Genomic DNA, 14,106 nt, shown 5'->3' on the forward strand with positions numbered 1-14,106 from the left:
AAATTACCTATAAATTTACGATAGAAATGAGCAAAACCCAAAAACTTCTGGAGAGCCTTCAAAGAAGTGGGCTGAACCCAATCATAAATGGCCTGTACCTTCGCCGGGTCCATTTCAATAGCCGACGGAGACAAAATAAATCCTAAAAATGAAATCCTCTGTACACCAAAGAGGCATTTCGATCCCTTAACATACAGGGAATTTTCCCTCAAAATCCGGAACACAGTCCGGACATGTTCCACATGAGAATCCCAATCACTGGAAAAGATCAAAATATCATCCAGAGAAATGATCAAAAACTTATCCACAAAGTCCCGGAAAATATCGTTCATAGAGGATTGGAAGACAGAAGGGGCATTAGTGAGCCCAAAAGGCATCACAGGTAGTCAAAATGTCCCTCCGGAGTATTAAACGCCATCTTCCATTCATCCCCGTGCTTGATGCGAATAAGATTATAAGCCCCCCTGAGGTCAAGCTTGGTAAACCAGCAGGCACTTTTAACACTGGAAATAAATCAGAAATCAGGGGTAACAGGTACTGATATTTAACAGTGATTTTGTTAAGGGAACAATAGTCAATACAAGGCCTTAATGAACCATCTTTCTTGGTCACAAAAAAATCAAGCGCCTAAGGGTGAAGAGGATGGTCTAATATGACCCTTCTCCAACGACTCCTTGATATAAGATCGCATAGCATCATGTTCGGGTACTGATAAGTTGAAAAGCCGACCCTTGGGAAATTTACACCCGGGCATTAACTCAATTGCACAGTCATAACTCCTATGAGGAGGCAAAGATGCAGACTTACTCTCACTAAATACATCAGAAAAATCAGCCAAATAATCAGGAATATCATGAGACTGGGGAGAGGTGGAGAAAACAGGAGTGTCATTAAGAACACACTGACAACCCCAACTCACCACAGACACCTGTTTCCAATCCAAAACAGGATTATGAGTTTTCAACCAGGGAAAACCCAGAACAATAGTTTCATGCAAATTGTGCAGCACCAAAAATTTACAATTTTCTTGGTGGTCCGGGGCGACCCGCATTATCACCTGGGTCCAAAACTGGGGTTTATTCTCCGCCAAAGGAGTAGCATCAATACCCCTCAAAGGGATAGGAGTCCGCAGGGGTATCATGGGAAAACCACAATGTTTAGCAAAGTCCAAATCCATCAGATTCAAAGCTGCTCCTGAATCCACAAAAGCCTTAGCAGAAAATGTAGATAAGGAGCAGATCAGAGTAATTTCCAAAAGGAACTTAGGTTTAGGGTAGACAGAAATAGTATGAGAGGCGTCTCCACAGAAAAAACACAGCTTATTATGCCTTCTAAACAATTGACGTTGCGCCCTAGACAAAACCCTATCACATTGCATGGGTTCAGACGTTTGTTCAAAAGGCGGCAAGGCCTCCCGTGTAGCTTTATGTTCACATAAACGCCGATCAACTTGAATGGCTAATGACATAGAATCATCAAGACCAGAGGGAACAGGAAATCCCACCATAACATCTTTTACGGTTTCTGATAAACCCTTCCAAAAGAGAGCTGCTAAGGCACCATCATTCCATGCAGTAAGGACCGCCCACTTTTGGAATTTTTGACAGTATAATTCTGCAGAATACTGACCCTGGTTCAATGCCGATAGGCTTTTCTCAGCTTGATCAATAGCATTAGGTTCATCATACAACAACCCCAAGGCTTGAAAAAATGCATCCACATTAGTCAGAATAGGATTTCCAGGTGTCAGAGAAAAAGCCCAATCCTGGGGATCGCCGCGCAGCAAGGAGATGACAATTTTAACCTGCTGCATAGAGCTCCCCGATGAGTCAGGCTTCAAGGCAAGAAATAGTTTACAATTATTCTTAAAATTCAAAAATTTAGACCGATCCCCAGAAAACACATCAGGAGTAGGGATTTTTGGTTCAACAGCAGGTGATTGAGCGAGATAGGCAGAAATTCCCCGCACTTCGGCAGCGAGCTGCTCAACACGATCAGACAATTGCTTAATCTCCATTAAAGAAAAAGAGGAAATATAAATTTAAAAAAAAAAATTCTGAAACTTTTTTTTCTTATTTTTTACAATTCTCTCCTGCTTTTGAGTACCCTAGAATCTGCAGTTTAGGCTGGTGATTCTGTTATGATTGGGTCACCGAGGAGGAAAGCAAGACCAAGCTAAGCCACAGAAAACCAGAGAGGTTGGTAACTAAGCAGATTGCAGACACCTGATCCTATCCACACAACTAGCAGTAGCCGTGGAGCGTACCTACGATGATTCTAGACGTCTCCACACAGCCGGAGAACTAAATAAGCCTAAAGCAAGAAAGGGGAAATCTAAACTGCCATATATTGTCGGTGAGACAAGTTGAAAACACAAACGCAGGTAGGAAAATAGGCTGAGCAAACGATGGGCCCAAACTAACTAGACAGGACAGGAAAAAAAAGACACTGTCTGCAATCACGCACAAAACCCTGCCAAAAAATGCCCAACACGTCAGATAGAAAAAACACTGAAGTCACTAGACTTCGCCCACTATATCAGCACTCTGGTATATTCTGAAAGCAGAGCAAAGAGAGGCCAATCTAATAAGGGACAAAAGCAAACTGACATAAACAGTAACATAAGGATGGAAATTCAGCACAGCCCCAGCCGGGGCTGGTTGACCACACAAAACTGAAATAGACAAAACCAAATCAAATGCGAACAATAGCAAAAGAACACTTAGCTTGAGTATGCAGGGACTGAGCAGGAAACTTAGACCTCAGGAGGCAGGAAAAAATCAACAGCAGGGATAGAGGGAGTCGGCTGTCTTAAATCCAGTCCGAGACTCCAGATGTCCAATCGTCCTCCTCATTATCAGGTGACAGACATCTGTTAATTAGATCAGCTCCATTACCTCCTGCAACCACCAGAAGGAGCCTGGAAAGCGAACTCGTGACCCCTCTGTCAATACAACCAGCTCCACTACCTTCACTAGTAACCAGAGGTAGGCCAGAAAGTGAATTCACAACAACTACATTATACATCATACAGCATACATTACTCTCCTCCAGCTGCATATAGAAACCCTGCTAATCTTATTAACATTCAGTGCATGCCTTCTCCTCTCACTTTCCAATGTGCTCTCTGGAATGCACGGTCTGTGTGTAACAAACTGACTTACATTCACGATCTTTTTCTCTCTAATTCCCTTAACCTTCTGGCTATTACAGAAACCTGGATCCAGCATTCAGACACCACCGCTGCTGCCGCTCTCTCGTTTGGTGGGCTGAAATTTTCACATACCCCCAGACCTGAGAACAGACAGGGTGGAGGTGTTGGTTTGCTCCTTTCATCACAATGTGCTTTCCAGGTCATCCCCCCGGTTCCATCACTTACATTTCCTTCCTTTGAAGTCCACGCCGTCAGACTCTTTAAGCCCTTCTCCTTACGAGTGGCGGTCGTTTATCGCCCTCCAGGCTCCTCCCGCCAGTTTCTAGACCAATTCACCACCTGGCTTACTCACTTTCTGTCCTGTGACATCCCCACCCTCATCATGGGAGACTTTAACATCCCCATCAATGATCCGCTCTCCCAGTCTGCCTCTCATCTTCTTTCTCTAACTTCTTCATTCGGCCTCTCACAGTTTACTAATTCTCCTACACATGAGGACGGGAATACTCTGGACCTGGTTTTCTCCCGTCCCGGCTCGCTGCACAACTTTACTAATTCACCTCTCCCGCTCTCGGACCACAACCTTCTTTCCTTCTCTGTCAAGAATTGTCTCCTCACCCGGGACACCCCCACTTACCACACTTATCGGAATACACGTACCATTAATACCCAACAGCTTAGGGACAATCTCCACACATCTTTAGCCCCCATCTCCACCCTCTCCTGTCCAGACATAGCATTGTCACACTTCAATAATACACTGAAGAATGCCCTAGATGAAGCAGCACCTTCTATACGCAGAAAGACCCGACACAGACAAAAGCAGCCCTGGCACACAACACAAACACGCTCTCTTCAGCGCTGCTCGAGGTGTGCAGAGCGGCAGTGGAGAAAATCTCTCTTAGCAGAAGACTTCATCCACTATAAGTTCATGCTCAAAACCTATAACTCTGCCCTTCATCTGGCCAAACAATCCTACTTCACCACCCTCATCACCTCACTATCCAACAACCCAAGACGACTTTTTGAAACCTTAAACTCCCTCCTGAAACCTAAAGTACAGGCCCCCATCACCAACCTCAGCGGTGAGGATCTGGCCACTTATTTCCTAGAAAAAATCAACCACATCCATCAGGATATCTCAGCCCTATCTCCTCAGTGCCTGGATCCCCTTCCCTGCCGCACCTCAAGCTCACTAGACATCTTTGAGCCTGTTTCAGAAGAAGAAGTTTCCAAGCTCCTCGCTTCTGCTCGGCCTACAACCTGCAACAGTGACCCTATTCCTTCACAGCTCCTGCAGTCTCTCTCACCAGTGGTCACCACTCACCTGACTAAAATATTTAACCTCTCTCTTTCTTCAGGTATATTTCCCTCCTCATTTAAACATGCCATCATAACCCCTTTACTTAAAAAGCCATCCCTGGACCAGAACTGCACTGCTAACTACAGACCTGTCTCTAACCTTCCCTTCATCTCTAAACTCCTGGAACGCCTGGTCCACTCCCGTCTAATCCGCTATCTCTCGGATAACTCTCTTCTCGACCCCTTACAATCTGGTTTCCGCTCTTTACACTCTACTGAAACTGCCCTCACTAAAGTCTCTAATGATTTAATAACAGCTAAATCGAAAGGTCATTGCTCCCTGCTGATTCTCCTGGATCTCTCTGCCGCATTTGACACTGTGGATCACCAGCTCCTCCTCACTATGCTCCGCTCTATAGGCCTCAAGGACACAGCCCTCTCCTGGTTCTCCTCCTACCTCTCTGACCGCTCCTTCACTGTATCTTTTTCCGGCTCCTCTTCCTCTTCTCGTCCCCTTACTATCGGGGTCCCGCAGGGCTCAGTCCTAGGCCCCCTCCTCTTCTCTTTATACACTGCCCCTATTGGACAAACAATCAGCAGATTTGGGTTCCAGTATCATCTCTATGCTGATGACACCCAATTATACACTTCTTCCCCTGACATCACCCCTACCCTAATTCAAAATACCAAGGATTGTCTGTCTGCTGTCTCTAGCATCATGTCCTCCCTCTATCTGAAACTAAATCTCTCTAAAACTGAACTTCTTGTGTTTCTCCCCTCTACTAACCTCACTCTACCTAACATCGAAATAACCCTGGAGGGTTCAACCATAACTCCCAAGCAGCATGCCCGCTGTCTTGGGGTCATATTCGACACTGAACTTTCCTTTACTCCGTACATCCGATCACTCAGTCGCTCTTGTCACCTGCATCTTAAAAACATCTCCAGAATCCGACCTTTTCTCACCTTTGAAACTGCTAAGACTCTTACTGTCGCTCTTATTCATTCTCGTCTGGACTACTGCAACTCTCTTCTGATCGGTCTCCCTCTTACCAAACTTTCTCCTCTCCAATCCATCTTGAATGCGGCAGCCAGGGTCATATTTCTGTCCAGCCGCTTCACCGATGCCTCCATCTTGTGCCAGTCATTACACTGGCTACCTATTCGCTACAGGGTCCAGTATAAACTCATCTCTCTCACCCACAAAGCTCTCCACTGTTCTGCACCGCCTTATATCTCCTCTCTCATCTCTGTCTATCGCCCTACACGTGCCCTCCGTTCTACAAATGACCTAAGACTAACATCCCCCGTAATCCGAACCTCGCACCTCCGTCTCCAAGACTTCTCTCGTGCTGCTCCAGCTCTCTGGAATGCACTTCCCCAGACGATCAGACTGATACCTAGCCCTGACCTATTCAAGCGCGCTTTGAAAACCCATCTCTTCAAAGAAGCCTATCACATCAACTACTCAGCAAGCTAACTTTGCCCTGTTCCCTCCTTCCAAATATTATTCTGAATCTGCACCCTACTATTCATCTGTCTCCACACCCTTCATGCACATGATAACTGCACTTGATACTTGTCTATTGCGCTTAAACACACGGGCTGATGACCGGATCATGCAGCTTTATATGAAAATCCCTATTATAATTGCCAGACCTGAATTAACAAGCATTTCTCACCTACTGTGTCCCCCCATTTCCTTGTAGATTGTAAGCTTGCGAGCAGGGACCTCACTCCTAATGTCATTGTTTGAATTGTCTTAACTTGTATTGAATTTATTGTCTGTACATGTCCCCGCTTAATTGTAAAGTGCTGCGGAATATGTTGGCGCTATATAAATAAAAATTATTATTATTATTATTAACTACCTGTATATACATCATCACCAGGTCCAGCCTCAGCCCACTGAGCCCAGCACCACCTGTATATACATCAGTCCAGCCTCAGCCATCCCCCAGCCCCTGTATATATGCCAGCACCCAGTCCCTGTATATACATCAGCCCAGCCACAGCCAGCCCCAAGCCCCTGTATATACATCAGTCCAGCCAGCACTCACTTACCCAATGTCACTGACAGAATGGATTAACAGCGATTGCCTCAGGAGCACGCGGGTACTAGGAGCTCCTCCAGATGCCTGACCTGATATGTTCAGCGGTGCGCTGCAGCCAAGGGTGGGAGATGGGAAGAGCAGAGCACTCTCTCTCCGCCCACAAAGAACGTCCTGACATTCAACGTCAGGTGTTATTAACCCCTACGTGCAGGGTCACTGACTATTGCGCGAGAGTGCGCACCTGTAAAGCCGCCGTGCCCAAAGATTTAAAGGGCTGGCTGCAGGACAAGGAAGTGGCCTCATCTTGATAGGTGTGCGCTCTGCTTCTGGGGGGGCAGCGGCCCCCCCTGCCCCACGGTGGGTACGCCCATGTATTATCTTTTTCGTGAGGAAGCAGACTTGAACTCTAATGCCACCTATTGGAAGTAGCAATCCTACAAATCTTTATCGACCCCTTAACGAACGTTGAAATATGACTGAGGATAAAAGCCAAGTAGGTGGCACTAGAATTCAAGTCCTCTTTCTCTCTGAAGTGACAATTTGCATATTTAACTCCTAATCTCTGTGCCACCTTTTGTATTTTCTATATTATGGTGTTACACAAATTGGATTATTATCCTGCTGTTGCGACCTGGTTTTATTCACTATTATTCTTCTGGATTAACCCATGGTTGCACATTCTAGTTTGATTTTGGACTGTCTCACTAGTCCCTTGTTTATTCAGTTCGATCTCTTGAACTTTGACATACCTATCCTGCACTCTGTTTTTAGTTCTCAGTCTGCCCTGGTTGATGCTATGGTTTTGACCTTCGCTAGTTTAATTTTGATCCAAGGCTACTTACCAGACAAATCTCAGCAGGATTGGGAAGGTAGACTTACAGAGCAACCTGTGAATTCCCGTCTGGATCCCTATGCAGGAGTGGTCCCACCACCCTTTTACATGAGCAGTTTCAGGCACAGTGTACTTGATGAAACATGTATAAACAAGACAATGGCAGCATCCTATCATTCATTTAACAAATTACCCAGTTTATTATTACATAGAAACATATACAAATTTATGAACAAGGGTCAAGTAATATTGCATGTAGCTGATCAACGGACCTCCAGAATCAAGGTCATTGATGGGCCCTTTGCACCCCTGTCCAAAACTGTTTGCGGTCGGCAGCAAAGACCAGATGCTTATATAGAGGTTGTAGTGTCAAAGCCAAGAAGAACCTAATTCTGTGCTAAACAAAGTATTGAGCACAAAACCTGACCATGGAAGCCCATTTTCAGCCGACAAATTGTTACCATATCTGATTGAGAGCTTGAAGTGATCCATATTCCTTAGTCAAAGCTATCCCTATAAAGACATCAAGAGTTGATCTTTCAGTGCTTGGTACTATCTTCAATTTTAATACCAAATTCTGTAATGTTAGAATGTTAGATCAATGAAAGCTGGAAGAATGTATGTAAGGTATGCTATATTGTATGTTGTTCAAAACGGCCATTTCTTCAAGAGTCATTTTATTTTTCTTCCTTGCATTTAAAATGTTTCAGAGCACAACATTTACAGAGTCATGTAAGTGTTTCTGCTGTGGATGGCAATTATTTTAGCTTCACAAAATTATTTCAAATTGTCTTTCAGCATGGTGTTTTTAGCTTTTTTGTAGGCAGAGTCAAAATACGAAATAGCATCCAAAAGTTAGCCCAATTGGAGCTGGAAAAGGATGATATTATGCCAGATAGTGCATCTTTGCAGTTAGAGAAGGTTATTGTCTTAGAAGTTTTCACTTTTTATCATGGATGATGCACGTTTATCTCTCAGGAGCCCCCAAACACCCACAAAACATAAAACTTTTTTAGCACTGTTTATTTATTTAATGTATTTGTAGGATATTTAGGCATAGACCGTGAGGAAGCTTCTTGTTTCTGCGAAACAGTTAATGACCATGTTAACCTTTTCCACGTTCAGCCAGCTATGGTTTGTGTCTTGAAACTACTGACTGATTATTTAAATTTTAAATGAGGACTAATTCCAGAAGCTTCTACACCAAACATATAGTCTAGACTAAATTCAAGTCTGCCATGCCCAGCAGTTATCTAGTCTTCCTATCTCTATAAATTGCCTTTTTCTCATTGAACAAATGATTGCTATCTCTATTTGTTGATCAAAGTGGTATTCATGTCAAATGCATCATCTCAGTTTTATTGTTTGAGTTGCAGAAGTTATTGTTTCTTAACTATCCATTTTAGTAATGAGATTTTATGTCCTGCATTTGTTTTGAAATTTAATCTAGAAACATGTTTGCTGAACCCCATCTGTATAAAAATCACAGCATCGTCTCTAAATACTAAAATGATGTGTTTACAAAATTAAATCACACAGTAATTTTTTTTAATTTTAATGTATCTCTGCCAAAATGTTACTATATGTGGCCACAAATCTGCAGTATGCATAATGCATAATTTATTATTCCACAATACAAAGTAATGAATTATAATAGGAAAGGTCAAATATGCATAACTGTTGGTATATGATTGATGCAACAACTCCATTCCTGTCTACGAGTGTTTAGTTGCTAGATTTGTACGCTGTTTATAAAATTAGAACAAAAAACCTCCCAGAGGCTCACACAGGAGAGTATGTGACTGTATTTTCTGTTTTTTTTCTGTGTCTTTGTATGAGAGGAGCAGCCTGCTGTAGATGCTGCACAGTTAGAGACACACAAATGATTTATTCCTTATTCCTGATCTCTTAAGCATATTGTTCCTGAATAAAGAAGCTCTGTTGTCACATGCCTGGAGAGTATCCTGAATAATCCGCTGCCAACAGATTATGGGCCCAGAGTGACACAGAACCCCAGAGTAACACAGGAACAGAAGCTCAGGGCAAAAGCAGCACAGAGCAACAGAGATGTCCACTAGCAGCAATCCTGTCAAGTTCTCAGTGCCAAGCCTCACTAGCCAGAACTACCAGTCCTGGAAATTCAAGATGAAGATGCTGCTCATAAGAGAAAGTACGTGGAAATATACTCAAGAACAAGTGCCTCATCTATTACCAGACGAATGGCTAGAGAAGGATCAGAAAGCACAAAGCACTATCTCCCTCAGTGAAGATGATAATCAGATTGTGCATATATGCAAGTGTGCAACTGCAAAGGAGATATGGGATGAGTAACAAAGTGCATGAAAGATCAAATCTCAGCAATAAGCTTTATCTCATGAGAAAACTGTATCAGTCTAAGCTAAGTGATGGACAGAATATGCAGGACTATATAACAAACACCCTAGAGATTGCAGAGCGTCTCAGGGGTATTGGAGAAGAAATTAAAGATTTTCATGTTGCTGCACTTCTATTAAGTGGTCTTCCAGAAAGATATGACACACTTGTGACTGCAATAGATGCATGGCCATATAACGATCTGACACGAGAGTATGTTAAAGGTAAAATCGTGGATAAATTCAAGAGAAAAACACAGCATGTAAGCAGCAGTAATGAATCCAGAGCAGAAACAGCATTAAAGACACAGGATTTCCTGAAATATAAGACCAATCTAAGAGAAACTCGTGAATGTTTTGTCTGTAAAAAGCCCAGCCACCTTAAAGCAAACTGCAGAATTTGGAAAGCCAGAATGTGTCAGCTTAAAAAGCAGAACAGTCATCAAAGGGTTAAAACAGCTGTAAAGGAAGATTCTGCATGTGTTGAAGCTGCATTTAATGTCAGTACAGGCCCATCTATAAAGCATATATGGTGACTTGATCTTTGTGATATAGAGCATATATGGTGTATAGATTCTATTGCAAGTAGTCCTATGACAAATAACAAGGATTTCTTCACTGACCTTAATGAAATCAAGTCAGAAAAGGTCATCTTAGCTAATGGTCACTATATGACTTCAGAAGGAGTAGGAGATGGCCACCTCCACTATCCAGTTTCCTCAGCACAAAGCAGAAAGATCCCAGTAAAGGATGTTCCTTATGTTTCCAGCCTTGAAAGCAATCTTCTGTCAGTAAAGAAGCTCGTGCAAAAGGGGAATATAGTTACTTTTAAATATAACAGCTTCATTATCTCAAAGAAGGGTCACACTCTTGCAGAATGAAAAATCTAAGATGAACTTTATCAGCTAAAATGCAAAGAAAGAGTATACAGTGCTAGACAAGATCTACATAAGAACTGTATCCATGTACAGCACAGACGTCTTGGGCACAGAGACCCAGAAGCAGTAAGAAAGCTAGCTTAACTTACAAATGGTATTGAAATCAACCAGTGTAGTCAAATGATGAAGTGCAGTAGCTGTGTTAGGCTCCTTTCACACTTTCGTTTTTTTGCGGTGCGTTTTTTGCGCACACAAACGCATGAAAAAAACGCATCATGCGTTTGTGTGCGTTTTTTGCGGGTTTTGGTGCATTTTTAAAAAACCACATGCGTTTTTTTGCACATACGTGTGCATTACAATGCGCACATATGCGCACCCATAGTCTATAATGGGTGTTTTGCTGTAAAAAAAAGGCATTGCGTGCGCATGCGTTTTTTGGGGCAAGTCGGACGCACAAAAAATGCAACAGGATGCATTTTGTGCGCCCGAGCGCACACTACAAAAAAACACATGCGCGTACAAATGCATGTGTATGCGCCCCTATGCGCACCCATGTAAAAGATAGGGGAAAAAAACGCATGCTTTTTTTTAGCTAAAAAACAGCGCAAAAAAACGCAAGTGTGAAACCAGCCTTAAAGGGAAAGTATCCATAAAATCCTTTCCTAAAATAAGCACCACTAGATCTGCACAGCCTCTGGATCTGATACATACAGATGTATGTGGTCCAATGAGTGTTCAAACTCCTAGCAAGAAGAGATATTTTCTCACATTTATTGATGACTACTCCAGATATACAGTTGCCTACCTGCTTCACAGTAAGGATGAAGTTCCACAGAAACTTGAAAGATATCTTGCTGTAGTGTTTAACAAATTTGGAAGAATGCTAAAAGCCTTGTGTGCAGATAATGGAACCGAATATAGAATGTACATGTGGTAAGGTGCAAATCATTTTGAAAAAGGATGGAATCGTGTTACAGACTACCATTCCATACAACCCAGAACAAGATGGCATAGCAAAGAGAAAGAACCGTACTCTCTGTGAAAGTGGAAGTATGTTGTCTGATGCGAATCTACCTACAACATATTGGGGAGAAGCCATCATGACAGCTTGCTATCTTCAAAACAGAGTGCCAGGTAAAGCCACAAATAAAACTCCATATGAGCTATGGAACTGCGAGAAACCTAACCTGAAACATCTCAGGATATTTGGAAGCAAAACTTTTGTGTATGTTCCCAAAGAAAAACTTTCCAAGTGGGAATCACATGCAAAGCAAGGAGTCCTGGTGGGTTATAGCAAAACTCAAAAGGTATACAGAATCCTGCAACCAGAGACCAACACAGTAACAAGCAGCAGAGATGTAGTGATTGATGAAAACTCTGTATCGCTCAAATTCCATGAAGTTACACCACTTACTCAACCTAAGAAGCAAGAACAAGAATCTCAATCACCAAACCCAGATGCTGAAAAGGAAAACACTGAAGTGTGGATAAGCTGTGAAACCACCAAGGAAGACACAGAAGAACCAAGTCAACCTCCAGTCAGGAGTTCAGAAAGGCCAGGCAAAGGTATCCCAGCTAGACGCCTTTCTTATATAGTCAGAACACTTCCTGAACCAGAGCCACAGTCTGACAAGATGATCGCTGATGGTATGACAAAGCCATTATCAAGATCCAAGTTTGTGGACTTAAGAACCACAATGGGACTAACAGGATAAGTAGTTGTTGAGTGGGGGTGTTGGAATATATTTGGTGCAACAACTCTATTCCTGTCTATGAGTGTTTAGTTGCTAGATTTGTATGCTGTTTATAAAGTTAGAACAAACAAAAACTCCCAGAGGCTCACACAGGGAGAGCATGTGACTATATTTCCTGTTTTTCCTGTGTCTGTGTATGAGAGAAGCAGCCTGCTGTAGATGATGCACAGATAGAGACACACATATGATTTATTCCTGATCTATTAAGCTTATCATATATTGTTCCTGATTGTGTCTCAATAAAGAAGCTCTTTTGTCACGTTTGGAGAGTATCCTGAATAATCCGCTGCCAACAATAACTTTCAACATAAAGTATCCCAGTACAGAAGGCAAAGCATTTCAGCTTGTATATACCTTTTTAACCAAAGGACTATGACCAAGATCACCTAAAATCAAGAAGTTTTCTTTTGTATTATATACAGTATCTTAAAGTAATGATGGCCACTCGTTTTTCTTTACTTATCTGCTTTTTTCTTGCCATAATACAAATTCTAACAGTCTATTCAGTAGGACTGTCAGCTGTGTATCCACCAGACTTCTGCACAACACAACTGATGGTCCCAACCCCATTTAGAAGGCAATAAATCCCACTTATTAAACCTGACAGGGCACACCTGTGAAGGGAAAACCATTTCCGGTGACTACCTCTTGAAGCTCATCAAGAGAATGCCAAGAGTGTGCAAAGCAGTAATCAAAGCAAAAGGTGGCTACTTTGAAGAACCTAGAATATAAGACATACAGTATTTTCAGTTGTTTCACACTTTTTTGTTAATTATATAATTCCACATGTGTTAATTCATAGTTTTGATGCGTTCAGAGTGACTCTACAATTTTCATAGTCATGAAAATAAAGAAAACTCTTTGAATGAAAAGGTGTGTCCAAACTTTTGGTCTGTACTGTATGTTACACACCTTTCCCGGGTTTCTGGGGCTCTGCTTCCTTCCCCTGGGTCCACTGCCCTCTGTTGTGCTCCACATCAGGTTTTGAAAGTTGCCGGGCATGTATCAATGACACCATCTCCCTAGACATACAGTATTGAATGCCCATTGAAACACACATCTGTGTCTTGGATTAAGACTCCTATTTCTTTGTCAGGTGTGCTCCACTATGTGTGCTGTTTGTGTTTTATGTTTGTGCTTGCATTCATCTCTGCTGGGTTCAATGTCATCCATCCTGTTGATCCTGACATTCCTGATGTTCAATTACAGTCCTTGCTGCTGCCCAAATGCCATTTTGCTTGGTGCATTTTGCTTGGTCCAGGTGTCAACCCAGTCCTAAGGCTTAGAGGTTTCAACTCACATGGTTAGCCTTAGCAAAATATTTGTATTTCCCATAAAATAAAATAAAAAATTCTGGGCTGTCTATTTATCTAACTTCTACCTTGTGAAGTTCCTTTGTTGTTGTTCTTGAAATCTGGAATAAACTGAAAACAGGGAGGGGTCACCATTAGGGGTTGTGTTCATAAACAATCTGACATTATCCAATCAGGGCTGCCTGTGTTGAACAGTGTATAGACGTATCTTTTAACTGAAAACACCCAAATGTCAGTTTTTGTATTCAGAAATTTCTATGAGGAATATTGGAAGACCTTCACAACACAACAACACAAATTTCTTAGAAAATATGCTCTAGTATTGTTATTGTATGGGAAGACAAGTAGTTAGTAAATCATACATGTCAAGAGGGCTTACAATCAGCTTTAATTGGGTATTTTATGTAACAATATAATGACACAATGCTAGGATATGTCATAGAGTTA

At 42.2% G+C, this 14,106-nt stretch overlaps 1 protein-coding gene across 2 annotated transcripts in view; it reads right to left on the minus strand.

Moving 5' to 3' along the window:
* The window catches only part of LOC141073625 (short transient receptor potential channel 5-like), a 624,006-nt gene that overhangs the window by 433,987 nt on the left and 175,913 nt on the right, over positions 1 to 14,106 (minus strand). The window lies entirely within an intron of this gene.

The sequence above is a fragment of the Dendrobates tinctorius genome, unplaced genomic scaffold, assembly GCF_039654945.1.
Source record: "Dendrobates tinctorius isolate UK_male_01 unplaced genomic scaffold, ASM3965494v1 ptg000309l, whole genome shotgun sequence".
Taxonomy (NCBI): Eukaryota; Metazoa; Chordata; class Amphibia; order Anura; family Dendrobatidae; genus Dendrobates; species Dendrobates tinctorius.